Source organism: Sorex fumeus, unplaced genomic scaffold (assembly GCF_029834395.1).
Source record: "Sorex fumeus unplaced genomic scaffold, SorFum_2.1 ptg000006l, whole genome shotgun sequence".
NCBI classification, from domain to species: Eukaryota; Metazoa; Chordata; class Mammalia; order Eulipotyphla; family Soricidae; genus Sorex; species Sorex fumeus.
The window spans coordinates 30,981,015-30,995,910 of NW_026606063.1; the positions used below are offsets into that span (position 1 = coordinate 30,981,015).

The window sequence follows — 14,896 nt, forward strand, 5'->3', positions numbered from 1 at the left end:
GAGTTATATATTTTTTTAATTTTAATCTGGAACTAAAGTAAAAAAGAATGAAAAAAAGAGAAAACTTTTATGTCATATTTGTAATATCTGTAACCTCCCTTCTGGATGTTTGCAAACCACCATGCAAATAAATCAATACAATATCGCTAGGAGATGTCATAGATGCAGGTTTTTTACTTGCTTTATGGAAATAAAAATTTGTTTTAAGAAATAGTCTGAACATAGACTCACTGACCATCAAACAAGTTATTTCTTTACTGTGCATTTTCTCCTCTTATTTAGTTTAATCCATCACTTTTCTAATTCTTACTCCTGTAAACTCGATTTTCTAAGATTGAAATAGACAATCTTAAACCCACAGATTTCAATGACCATGTATATACTCAACGCTACAGAAGCAAGAAAACAATTTTCTGCAGTCGAAACATTTGAAGTATTAGAACACACACACAAATGCCCATGTCTTTAAGTTTATCTTGACATGATTTGTATCTCTGTTACCACATGTATTGCTTGACTGAAGCCAGGGAAAGACAATTTCCTCCTTTGTTTTTCCGCTTGCATCTATAATCTCCAATATCCTCCAATAATTTGGCTATACTAACATTTTTTGAGTCCAGTTATTTCTAAACACATGTTTATCAGTACTTTCAATATGAGTAGGAACTTCCTATATACATTTTAAAATCAGTCATCGGAATTATTTTTAAACTGACATAGCACAGACAAGACAGACAAGATATGAGTAGAATTCTCTTCAACTGTACTTTAAAGGCATTAGAAGATGTAGTTACTATCTGTTTACTGTGCATCTACTTCCAGTTTTCAGCTGGGAGGAAAATCTCTATTGTAGTACCATTTTATTTTATAGGAAATTAAGAAATTAAAATGATAATAAATTACTTCCTTTCCATTTACAAAAAAAACAGGTGGAAAAAATTTAATCTAAGAATCCAGAAAAATTTCTCTAACCTTGAAAATCCCTAATTCTAAGAAAATCCCTGATTCTTATTAACAATGTGAAATACTTTGCAATAAAATTTAAAGTATGCGAATATTATATTTGCATACTTTAAATTTAAATTCTCATATATTTTCCATACACTTATGGTAAATATAAAATACATCTCAGTTTTATTTTTCTTTTAAATATCAAGGAAGAAATTTTTAATAATTACTTTAATTATCATACTTGTTAAGTATTAACATAAAGAAAACTGAAGATTAATACATTCTGAAACCATAATATAATTTTTTAAGTTATCATCCTCTAGTTTAAATTTATTATAGAGTTATAAATTTTATTTCCAACTTTTGCCTCTTAAAATATAGATATGGACAATGCATTCACAATGCAAAAATACCTATCACATTCTAAAGCATGGTGTTTATCTATTTATTTTAATTTTGTTGTTGTTGAATCGCAATGAGAGACACAGTTACAAAGTTGTTCACAAATAGCTTTCAGTCATATAATGTTCATATAATGGATATTATATATATGGATATGTCTCTTTACCAGTGTCCAGGGTACACTTCCCACTACTAACATACCCATGTGTGGTGGGAAGGGATTGGCTAGAAAGCATGGTATTTTAACACAGTAAAGATTAAAAATTATGAATTTATTTATTCAAAAGTCTTTAGAGCATTTGAAACCTGAGTAGAAACAGTTTCTAATGGGGGCAGGGGGCATGAAATAGATCAAATAATATGGCCAAGATGTTGCAGAGCTAAATTTACGTGAAGAAGATCAAAAAGAAACAGGTGCAAGCACTTCAGAAAATAAATATGAAAGGTTAAAAAGGGTGTTACGAGAAAGGAAAAAGAGATTAATTAAGCATCTTATTTAGATGGTATAGTCAGAAAGTTCCTCTCTAAATTGACAAAAGAGATAATATATAAAATATGCTCTAGAAGTTATAAGCAGCCAGTATTCAATGTTGAAGATCTCTTGCTAACTTGACCACAGTTACTATAAATGATATGGATATTATGAATATATTATGAATATATGAATATAACAAGTAGGTAGACCGCTATTTCATCACATGATGGAAGAAATAGCTTTTCGTCTGATGAAAGAAGTACCTCTATGACTGGGCACATAGGGAAATTCTATGGTTAGCAAATTCTCTGCATAGAATGCTCTAACTTCCTATTACACCTCTCTGGTTTCTTGAAAGATGCTTTTTCTTCAGCTTACTTTCAACACAAGGAAAAAAGGTGAGTCCAGTTTTCAGGTTAATCATCTGAATATGCACTATTGTCAGACAAGCAAAACCCTTTATGTTGGGCTTGAATGCAGTAGTGAAAAGTATATTTGCTACTGACAAACTTTGGAAGATATAATACATAGTTACTTTTTATAGAGGGAAAAGTGACATATGGTAGAAATGTATGTACATTAACTCTTAACAATAAAGGATGGTTTAAAGAACAGTAAAACAAGAAAATTGGAGGAAGTGGATGAAACAGTATGTATACATCATGTGGCATTGTGTACTTTACAGAGGACATTAATACTGTAATGGTCACGGTTCTCCCGTTGTTCATCAATTTGCTCGAGCAGGCCCAGTAACGTCTCCACTGTGAGACTTGTTGTTACTGTGTTTGGCATATTGAATACGTCACGGGCAAGATACTCTCAGTAGCTTGCCGGGCTCTCCGAGAGGGGCGAAGGAATCGAACTCGGGTCGGCCATAGTGGCTGCAGGCTGCATGCAAGGCAAACGCCCTACCGCTGTGCTATTGCTCCAGCCCAATACTGTAATGATATTATATTAATCATGATGTCTATATTAATGATAATGTCTATAGAGTGCCTACAAAGAAGTCATTTCACAGCTTGCATTTGAAGGTCACCTCTTCTTGCCTTAGAATGCTTCTCCAAGGGTTCAAAAACAGAGTGGTTATGATAGCAAAGACACTGCAGAGAACAATATGGGCAGACTCCCTCTTACAAGGCTATAAGGTTGTTGTGTGCCACTGATTAATTCTAATGCCTCAATGCACACTATCCTTACCTCGTAAAGCTGTGTTTCTACCAGACTTCATTTAGTCTATCTATATAAGAAGTGATTCATCCTTCCCAGATTTTCAATTACAGGGAGAAAAAAAATGTTACACTAACTTTTGTGCTATGTCTTTTGTAAAGCAGCATGTTTTACTTTAATCAATTGAAGAAAATTTTCATAAAAGGTAGAAAATATAAAGTATATCTCATATATACATATAACATACATAGACATATATAGAGAGAGATATAACAGCACATATATATGCTGATACATACACACACATGCACGTATATTTCAATATGTACCTATGTTGATCTCTGGACTACCCTTTTATCTCGTTATTCCCATAGTAACCAACTATGCACAGTTGAGGCATGGTGATACTTTGTGTGAGTTTCTTGCATTCTGATATCTCTGAGAATGATGTCTGTGTCTGTGAATACAGAGAATGATAGTGAGAAGATTAGCAGCCTTTAGACTAGAGGAATTTGAGTAAAGGTACATGGAGGCACCAAGAAATGCTTGATTTCACTCTCCCTACTGACTCATTTTTTTACAAATTCCCTCTTTATATTGACTATGTGGGTCCAAGCCTCTCTCAATTTTTCTGGAGAATTATCTATTGGGTCAAACAATATCTATTATTATTTCCAAAGTACATAAGAAATTGAGGGTTTGAAAGATTAAATAAGAGTCAGAGAGATGTAAAGATTTGTCTTGCTTTCAGCCAACCTGTGTTCCATTTCTGACACTCCATATGGTCCCCAGATCCCACCCTAAGCACCTTCAGTTGTGGTCCAGTATTTTTTTTAAAATGAACCTTGCCTAAGGCTCAAAGAAACCTCATAAATTGAATATATATATATTTCGAATAAGAAAATATTTAATAGCTGTATAATTGAGGAATGGGCTGGAGTGATGGCACAGGGGGTAGGGCATTTGCCTTGCATGTGGTTGGCCTGGCCAACCCAGGTTCGATTCCTCTGCTCCTCTCAGAGAGCTTGGCAAGCAACCGAGAGTATCTCACCAGCACAGCAAAGCCTGGCAAGCTATCCGTGACATATACAATATGCCAAACACGGTAACAACAAGTCTCAAAATGGAGACATTACTGGGCCCACTTGAGCAAGTCGATGAACAATGGGAAGACAGTAGACAGTGGACATAATTGAGGAATACGTTGTTTTGATTATCACTCAAATGTTGTTATTTTATTTTTTTAATGAATCACCGTGGGGTACAGTTACAGATTTACAAATTTGCATGCTTACATTTCAGTTATACAATGATCAAGTACCCATCCCTTCAACAAGTGCCCATTTTCCACCACCAATGATCCCAGTCTCCTTCCCACCATCCCCACCCCATTCCCCCACCCCATCCCTCCTTTGTGGCAGGGCATTAAAAAAGGTTGTAAGCACCTCTTTAATATATCATAATTATTGCAGATTATAAAAAATATACTGTATTTTCAAGACTGATAGCTGAAGCAAAGTATTTGAATATATTTTATTCTTTAAAAAAATAAGAGAGAAAATAAGTTGAATAAAATTCTAATATTGGAGCTTAATTTCACTATTATAACATGTTTGGAATACAAAATTAACCATCATAAAAAACAAGAAGTGGTGGGGCTGGAGCGATAGCACAGCGAGTAGGGCGTTTGCCTTGCATGCAGCCAACATGGCCTACCTGGATTCGATTCCCAGCATCCCATATGGTCCCCCAAGCACCACCAGGAGTGATTCCTGAGTGCATGAGCCAGGAGTAACCCCTGAGCATCGTCGGGTGTGACCCAAAAAGCCAAAAAAAAAAAAACCAAGAAGTGGTGAAACACTATTAAATTCAAGTATTTAAATCAATAAAATTAAATTGGATTTTTAAAGTTGCCAGTAGATTATAAGGGCTGGAGCGATAGTAAGTGGTAGGGCATTTGCCTTGCATGCAGCCAACATGGCCGATCCGAGTTCGATTCCTCTGCCCCTCTGAGAGCCCAGCAAGCTACCCGTGATGTATTCGATATGCCAAACACAGTAACAACAAAGTCTCCAATGGAGATGTTACTGGGCCCGCTCGAGCAAATCAATGAACAACGGGAGGACAGTGATAATGACAGTGATAGTAGATTATAAATGAGTTATCTCACCTTTCTTGATTGTTAGTTCTCCAGTAGAAAACCAGTGTCATAATTTTACTCAAAAACTTGATATAATGTTGGGCTACAATAATTGGTTAACAAGTATTTGTTTTACTAACAGGTCTATTAACAGATAAAATGAATAAAATGTTATGTCATTTAAGAAATAAGACATAAACCTATAATATAATGTAAATTAAGTTAAAAATAGGGGGACAAATATGTGTAGATTTACTTGACCTCAAGAATCTAATGACATTTTTGATAACGGGGATGATGTAGCAGTAGCACATGCTAGTACTACTGTAAAGGATGATGCCTTAGTAAAAACGGATTTTCAAAATAGATTAAAGAAGCCAGAGAGATAATACAGAGGTTAAGGTGATCTCTTGCATGATGTAGATCCTGGTTTAATCTCCAGCACTTCAAGGAATAATCCCTATATTCAGAATGATAAGTAAGCTGTGAGTACTGCTGGGTATGACCTTCCCCACCCTTCACCCCCACCAAAATAGGAAGTGTAATTATGAATTGGTTTCTTTGTATCTTTAAAGGTCATTGGGATTTCTAAGGTAGAAGACTCTCCAAATACAAATGAAAGCCATCAGTTTACACAGGAATCAGATCTTTTAAAAGTTTCAAAAATTGCATTAAAATAGGTTTTTATTTTCACTTTTGTAGGTATTCAAATTCTATTTTACTTTCACGAAAAAAGGTTTTTAATATGATGTCCAAAGAAAAGGACTTTATGTATGTATATATATATATACACATATATATGTGTGTGTATGTGTGTGTATTTATATGTACACGGTGTATGTATAAGTACACACACACATACATATATATACTATGTCATCAATAATTAAGGATGATATATCAAAATAATCTTAGGTAAAATTGGCTTCACAACAAACAAAAAAGAAATATAGATAATATATTAATAATAATTTTATAAAATTTATTTATTTAGGGACTACACCTGACAGTGCTCAAAGGTTATTTCTGGCTCTGGACCCAGGAGTTATTCATGGACGTTCTCAGGGGACCATTCAGGATACTGGGGATCTAACCCAGGTTTACCCATGCAAAACAAGCACCCTATCTACCTCACTATCACTCCAGTCCAATAAATGATAAATTATAGTACAGATGAGCCTTTACTGATGTCCTATAATTCAACAACAATCAGAAGACTACTGAGTTAATTAACACTGGGTTATTATTAGACATTAATTTCCAGTTTTGCATGTCTGAGCTGCACGGATCATGATTATGAGCCAGAAGTCACGAACAATGAGCTCTGACTCTATATTAGAAACTTTATGAACATTCTTTTATTAAGCCTGCATGAAACCCTATGTAGTAAGGACACTTACCATTATACAGATTGGTAAACTAATGTTAGGAGAAAATAAAATGAACTCCATTGAGTTTGCAGGCAAGTACGGATCTATGACTTGCTTATCGCGACAGAATGCACATCTTCAACACACACACTAATCGTGATATTTTTCCCTGGAGTACAGTCCAGGAGGGGAGAAAGAGAGACTTCCCAGATAAGCAACATTAATACAGAGTGGGCTCACAATTAGAGAAGGGGGTAGGGCAAGCTGACGAATGAACCTAAAATAAAGCCAGTGATTGGAAATCATGAATCCAGGGAGGGCGAGGAGCAGGTGCTGAGAATTCATCATGGTATGGTAGAATGATGTCAAAGGGGACCTCTCTACCTGTGCATATCAAATCTATCTGTGCTGAGAACTATGGCACTCTAGCTGAAACCATACTGAACTCCCAGAATCTTTTGTTTGCCTCCTGTATTCCCAGCTGATTTGAACATCTGCCTGCAAGGCACAGCTCTAATTAGTGTAAATATGCTGTGCTGAGATTAAATAAATATCAAAACACATTACTGCTCTTGCCACCTCATTCTTCTCCCATTACCTTAGCTGGAATTGTAATGGTTCAAGTGCAATATCTCCCAGTAGCTCTCTTATTTTTTTTTTCCTGGTGGAGAAGCCAATATCTAAGCAACATAATTCAGTTTCTCTGCATGTCATCATTTTGAAAGGACTTGAGGAGATTTAACTGAAGCTGAAAACTATTACAGAAAACAGCCTTGCAAAGCTGACTCCAAGTTACCAACAAACACCTCTTTGAATTGGGTCTTCTATTTTTGCCTGTTTTCATTTATCATTTTTATTTTTCATAGTTTTGTTAAACATGTGTTACTTGAAAAATCATGTGCTAATACAGATTCTGGGTTGCCAAACAAAACGAAATAGAGACCAGAGAGATAACATGGGGATTATGGTCCTTCCTTTGCATATAGCTGACTCTGATTTGCTTCCTGGTACTACTAGAAGTCACTCCCAAAGCCAGGAATAAACCTTACAGACTTCTGGGAGTAACCCCCACATCCAAAATAAATACATAAAAATAGAACACAGTAATGACAAAATGTGATTTTCCTAATAAAGCCACATAGTGGGGTAGAAAACATGAATATATTATATAATACAATGAAAGCAATAAATTTGATGCAAAGAAATATATGAATTTGGAAATAGATTATATCCTTATGGAAAAATGACAGAAGAAATCTCTGCTGACTTGGGAAGAAGAAGAATATTTTACTGCTATCTGGATTAGAGATTATATTCAGAGATGAAATCTTCTGGGAGAATTTTGACCAGAAGAGGGTTCATGAGCTATTTACATGCTTCTTGAAGTACAAAGTACCACTGCACTATAGCACTGTCCTCCCGTTGTTCATCAATTTGTTCGAGCGGTCCCAGTAACGTCCCCATTGTGAGACTTGTTGTTACTGTGTTTGGCATATTGAATATGATTATGGGCAGTTTGCCAGGCTTTGCCGTGCAGATGACATACTCTCGGTAGCTTGCCGCGCTCTCTGAGAGGGGCGGAGGAATTGAACCCGGCTCAGCCAAGTCAGCTGCGTGCAAGGCAAATGCCCTACCACTCTGCTATAGCTCCAGCTTTCAGTTCAAATAGTTTCCTTGCCCTTGCCAGGTATACCATTCATTGTCATTTAAGATAGGAATATTTCACATATTTAGCCAACCATCTGCCTTTTATAATTAAAAGTAAGCTTTATGAAATCAAGAGTTTAAGTTTCCATGACCATTCATATGCTTTCAACAATATTTGACAAATAGCAGATTTATGATAAACATCACCATTTATCAACAGCAAAGTTTGAGGAAAAGATTTTCGTCTTTGGCACTTTCCTTTTTCCTGCTTTCTATTTCTTTCTTCCTTTTTTCTTCCTCCCTCCCTCCCTTCCTCCCTCTCTTCCTTCCTCTCTTCCTTTCCCTCCCTCCCTTCCTTCCTCTCTTCCTTTCCCTCCATCCCTTCCTTCCTTCCTTCCTTCCTTCCTTCCTTCCTTCCTTCCTTCCTTCCTTCCTTCCTTCCTTCCTTCCTTTCTTTTCTTTCTATTTGGTGGGAAGCTGAGGGTTGGAGCACTTCCTTTAGCTGGATTTAAACCCTCAGGGTTCTGAATCTTGTCCCAGTTTTATGGATGAAAAACTAAGTTTCACTGAGATTAGGTTTCAATGAGGTTATATAACTGAACCAAAGAACCTGGCCACCTCCTGAGGTGTGAAATCTGTTCTTGGAAAGGGGGAATTAGTGGAAGTGAACTTGGCTGTCTGGCAGGAAAAAAGGGAATGGATCTAACTAAATTCAGAGGCTGGTGGATAGGAGGGTAATTTTATTCCTGGAATAGCACCAAGAAGTGTCAGTACCCACAGAAGCAATAATTAAAATTCTAAAGTAGTACTTGTCCGAAGTCTAGGTTAACTAATCATTCTTCTATTTCTTAATGATAAATATGACATCAGATTCTATGCATTTGCTCTTAGAAAATGTCATCTATAACAATATATATACCATATATTTTTCAACTTCATCATCACCTAACAGATTTTTAAAAAATAAAAGAAAATGAACAGGGGTCTGGATGCAGTTCATTAAAGTGCATGCCTTGCAAAAATGAGGCTCTGTGTTTAATTCCCAGCATTACAGGAAAGGCAGTTGCCTTGCCTGCTGCTAACCTTGATTTGATGACCAGAACCCTACACAGTTTTAGAAATTATCTTAAACTTGGAGAAAACTTGACTCACAGTTATAGTGACATACTGCTCACAAAGAATCTAGAATTCAGGTTTATCTGTCTTCCTGTTCAATGATCATTAGGTTGGTTTTTCTGTGCTGATTATCTCCTTGTTTGTTTCCATCTCCTTTTGCCTTGGTTTGCTGGCTCATCTCATTGTCTTGGGTAGTTTGTGTGATAGAGGTCTTTGCAAGGAATTTTAAAGGAAAGATCCCCTATAGACATGTTAACCTAAAAAGATTCCTAATATAGAATTTTCATTCAAGCAAAGGAAGGTGTAGACAAGGAGCACGGTTGCCTTTCTGATTTTGTCATTGAAGAACCGACTTTCCCTTGGCTGTAGTCTCTGGACTCTGTGGGGTATGAAGTACAGTGAGACGATTTCTGTTGCTGACCCCCGTAACCTGCACCTGGTTGTAGCTGCAGAGTCGGGAGAAACAGCTTCTATTTTCAGATCCAGCACAAAGCAGAAGAGATATAATGAGATGGGAAAGAGGAAAAATGTCTTTCTAAAATCCAACTTTGCAGAAATAAAAAAACCCTGAAAATCATAAGGAACCTACTGATTGATGCTCAGAACACCCCTCGCCATTTAAATCAGCCAAGCCTGACTTTGCTCTGTCCCTTAGGGGAGAAGACCTAGTTCCTCCCTTAAAGTGACTCTTAGTAATCCTTTGAAGCTAAATCTTACCAGGAGCAGATAAAACTGTTCTAAACTTTCACCCTTGTGATAATGCAAACACAAAAACAGTGCAGGAGGGACATTATTCTGGCAGGTAGTTTGAAAATGCTTATTATGGTTGGAGGGACCGTTCGGGATGGGAAATGTGTGCTGAAAGTAGATAAAGGACCAAATTTGATAGCCTTTCAGTACCTGTATTGCAAATCATAATGCCCAAAAAGTAGAGAAAGAGTATGGGGGAAATTATCTGCCATAGAGGCTGGGGGAGGATTGGGATGTGGGAGCAAGGGGATACTGGGGACATTGGTGGTGGAAGATGTGCACTGGTGGAGGGATGGGTGATGGATCATTGTATGACTGGAACTCAAACATGAAAGCTTTGTAACTCTATCGCACAATGAGTCAATAAAAAAAGAAAGGAAAGGAAAAGAGAAAAGAAGAGAAAAGAAAAGAAAAGAAGCGAAAAAAGAGAAAAGAAAAAAGAAAAAAGATGCTGCAAGGTAGGAGGTCATTGTTGATAGAGGTAAAGATGAAGTTTGGATATACAGGAACAATGTGGTTAAAAGGAGTAGGCTTAAGTATATGGATGCTGATAAAAGATGAATCTTGTTTGTTTGTTTATTTTTGTTTGTCTGTTTTGAAACTACCATATTTGTACTTAGGAATCTCTCGTGGAGGTGCTCAGGGAACCATAGGGAATGCCAGACATCGAACCTGGACCAGTCGCATGCAAGGTAAATATTTTACCTGCTGTTCTGTCTCTCTGACCCTAAAGATGAATTTTTATGAATTTTTATGATTTGTGAAACCAATGGAACACTGATCTGTATAAAGCATTATCAAAAATGGGGGAAAAAAACATGTACTGTCAAGACATTGGAGAAACATGAAATCATACTAGAGTTACCACTGGATATAAGTCCCTATTATTTATTTATTTATTTATTTATTTATTTTATTTTATTGCTTTTGGGGTCACATCCGGCAATGCACAGGGGTTACTCCTGGCTCTGCGCTCAGGAATTACTCCTGGCAGTGCTCAGGGGACCATATGGGATGCTGGGAATTGAACCTGGGTTGGAGCGTGCAAGGTAAACGCCCTACCTGCTGTGCTATCACTCCAGCCCCAGGCCCCTATTTTTTTTTGTTCTCTAAATGCTATATAATGAGGGAATCCTTTATTTTTATTTATATATTGTATTTTTTTGACCCTCCAAAGCCGTGTTTAGGAGGCCTGGGGGTTTCTAACTATGATTCTCAGCCATTGGGGATAGTGGTTCAATTAAAGGACTTGAGGATATAGTCCTTTCCTGGGGTGACTGCAGTTGCTAGGGGTTACACACAGGACACTTTAGTTGTGCTGTGGTGAGATGGGGATGGGGGTTGAAGGTGGTGGTTCAGGTCAACACTTAATTGATGCCCTGGAGACTGTGTAGTGTGAGAGACAGAACTGAGGTCAGCGACATGCAAAGTACGTGCCTTATTCTCCAGAGATCTCTCTAGCCCCTGAACAGGAAATTTAGCTTTTTGGGTTTGGGCTTTTTATATTTTGAGGAATCCATGCCTGTCGATATTCATGGGTTACTCTTGGCTCTGTATTCAAGAATTACACCTGGAGGTGCTCAAGGGAACTTTATGGAACTCAGGGGATCGAATCCAGGTCAGCCACATGTAAATAAGAGCCCTACTCACTGTACTGTCCTTCCGGTTTTCCTAAATATACAGTTTAAAATTAAGAAGTTTTTTTTTCTTCTAATTTTAAAAGAAATTTTAATTTTAAGTGTCTAAGGACCCAAACAGCCTTCCACCTCCAACTGTAATGTATCCAAGTTCGAGTCCACAAGGTGGGGAGGGAGGGTAGAAAAGGAACATGAAATACTCATTTCCAAATAAGTCTTCCTTGGGAATTCCTGCCTTGAAATGGAACAAATCCAAGCTCCAGGGGATAAGACTGAGGACCCTGAGGAACATTTCCCAAGTTATGTTGTCATCTGGACGTTGCAGCCTAGAGATGGCAATGTCAGGGTTCTCCTGATTTGGGAAGCCCTCCTAACCGCTGGGCCTCTGGCCTCTGACCGCAGTTCCTTGCATTTCTGGCAGTAAAAGAAGTCAGGGACATTGGTCTTCTTTTGATTGATATCCAAGCCTACTCGTATTGGAGTCGAGCATCCTCCACCCAGATCCTCCAAATTCCAGTAGGCGGGGGTCACACCCACCACCTGGCCCCCTGGCGCCGTGTAATCCCATCAATGGCCAAGACTCGGAGACTATAAAATCCAGCTCCCGGACGAGAACAGTGCAGTCTCCTGCCCCCGCGCCTGGCTGTTCCTCGCCAGGGCCCCTTGGAGGGGAGCAGGTTGAGCTTTCCTCCCCGCCCCGACCAGGGCTCCGGCAACTGAAGACCTCCAGGACCAGCCACCACCATGCTGAGACCACTCTCCTCACACATGAAGGTACTGGCAGAGGGACAAATCCACAGGGGTTCCAGGGCCAAGATCTCCAAGCCTACTCGGACTGGAGTCGAGCATCCTCCACCCAGATCCTCCAAATTTCAGTAGGCGGGGGGTCACACCCACCACCTGGCCCCCTGGCGCCGTGTAATTCCGTCAATGGCCAAGACTCAGAGACTATAAAATCCAGTTCCCGGAACCACTCGGCCGCGAATGCGAATGTCTTTTCAGGACATCTTTTTTATGACATCTTATTATCTTATTCCTACTTTGGACAAACTTGCAGGCTATCGAATGTAGCCTGCCCACAGGGCAGAGTCTGGCAAACTCCCCGTGGCGTACCAAATATGCCAAATACCAGTAACAATGATGGGTCTCATTCTCCTAAAGAGCCTTGAATATAATCTCAGGGCTAGAATGAAAGAGACGTTACTGGGGCCTGCTCAAGGCAATCGACAAATAACAGGATGATGAAATGAAATGAAATGAAATTTAATTTTAAAACTTTTAATTTTAAAAGTTTTTCATAGAAACTCTTTTAAACATTTTGAATATATAAACTAAAAATTCCAAAATTTTATCACTCAGAATGATTGTTTATTATAACTTATTTATTGTCATTTATCTTCTGCAAATATGCACTCTTACATATTAGATGTGTACATATTTTACATGTTAAAGGAGACATTTTTATGTACATACACTCTTGAGTGGGGGCTGGAGCAATAGCACAGCGATAGGGCATTTGCCTTGCACGCAGCCAGCCCAGCTGAGCCGGGTTCGATTCCTCCGCCCCTCTCGGAAAGCCCAGCAAGCTACTGAGAGTATCTCACCCGTATGGCAAAGCCTGGCAAGCTACCCGTGACGTATTCCATATGCCAAACACAGTAACAACAAATCTCACGATGGAGATGGTATTGGGCCCACTCAAGCAAATAGATGAATAATGGGAAGACCATGACCATGACCCTCTTGAGTCTTACACTTCTTAGTTTTATGTATTATAATTATTTATATGTCAAAGACAATTTTTTCAGGATATTGCTTGGCTGGAGCGATAGCACAGCGGGTAGGGTGTTTGCCTTGCACGCGGCCAACCTGGGTTCAATTCCTCTGCCCCTCTCAGAAAACCTGGCAAGCTACATATCTCGCACACACAGTAAAGCTTGGCAAGTTACCTGTGATGTATTTGATATGCCAAAAACAGTAACAACAAGTCTCACAACTTGTTGTGAGACGTTACTGGTGCCCACTTGAGCAAAATGTATAATATTACATTATTAACATGCATGAAGATAGTGATTTTACCTAGTTATTGCTATCCAATCACTAATTTTTGCATTAACCTTTGAAATACAATACCTACATAATAGATGTTGTATACGTGTCTGATGTTTTTCAGGGCACCTTTTCAGAAGGGAGATGAGTGAGCGCAAGATAGTAAGCATTTTTAAGTCTTATAATATGCTTCAAGTTGTCTTAAATAATGCTTTTATTAATAAAAAAATTACATAAGTTTTAGAGTTTCTCTATTTCTGAATCCATGCCAATGTGGATGTGATCATTTTTTTTTTAAATCTTTGACATATCACACTTCCATTGACCTTTAAGAATGTTTTATATGTGTTGTAATCTGCTCTTTGGCAGATAAGAAATGAAAACATTTTTCTCCCAGTTCTTAGCTTGTCTTTCTATCCTCTTCTCAGATTCTTCACCAACAAAATATTTCATGCAGCACATTTCAGAGGTTCAATTTATCAATATTTTTTGCTATGATTGTGGGTTTTGGTAGAAAGTCTCTTTGCATATATATATATATATATATATATATATTTATTTTTCTTTCCTCTCTTGCTTTTTTTAAAATTTTTATTAGTGAAACACCATGAGGTACAGTTGTAGACTCACAAATTTTTGTTCTTAGGTTTCAGTTATACAATGATCGAGTGCCCATCCCTCCACCAGTGCCCATTCTCCACCATCACTGATCCCAGTATCCTTCCTACCCCCCAGCCCCCCATCCCATCTGAGTATATTTTTAAAGTTTTTAAAGTGACATTTGTTTATAAGATTATTTAGACTCCAATATGCATCGATTCAAATAAAATCCTTTATAATCTATTTTTTTAACCACTAAAACTGTAAGTCTATTCTTTAATATAGATTTACCCCTTTTATGGAAGTTTAGCCTTCTAGGCAGTGCTCATGGAGGCCAAGGACCATTTCTGGTTATCTTGGACAACTGGCTGGGCCATACAATGCCAGACAGGATGTGGGTCAGCTCCAACGGTATACCAGGTTGTATTGGGTATTAGATGGGGGGAGGCAGGAAAGGGAGGTGGGGTTGGGAAGGGCATATTGAGAAACTGCGACCCAAATTCTGGTCCATCCCCGATGGTCCTCTCATTCCCCAAAATGAATAAAGCCTAAATTTTTAAAGTCTAATAGAAATACCATAGCAACTCTACTC

General features: G+C 38.1%; 1 long non-coding RNA gene across 1 annotated transcript in view; it reads right to left on the reverse strand.

The window, feature by feature from the left end:
- LOC130035593 (uncharacterized) overlaps positions 1–14,896 on the reverse strand; it is a 67,601-nt gene that overhangs the window by 27,790 nt on the left and 24,915 nt on the right. The window contains exon 2 of the long non-coding RNA XR_008794248.1: positions 3,325–3,452. This is a non-coding gene — a long non-coding RNA (uncharacterized LOC130035593). The remainder of the gene's footprint in view (positions 1–3,324; positions 3,453–14,896) is intronic.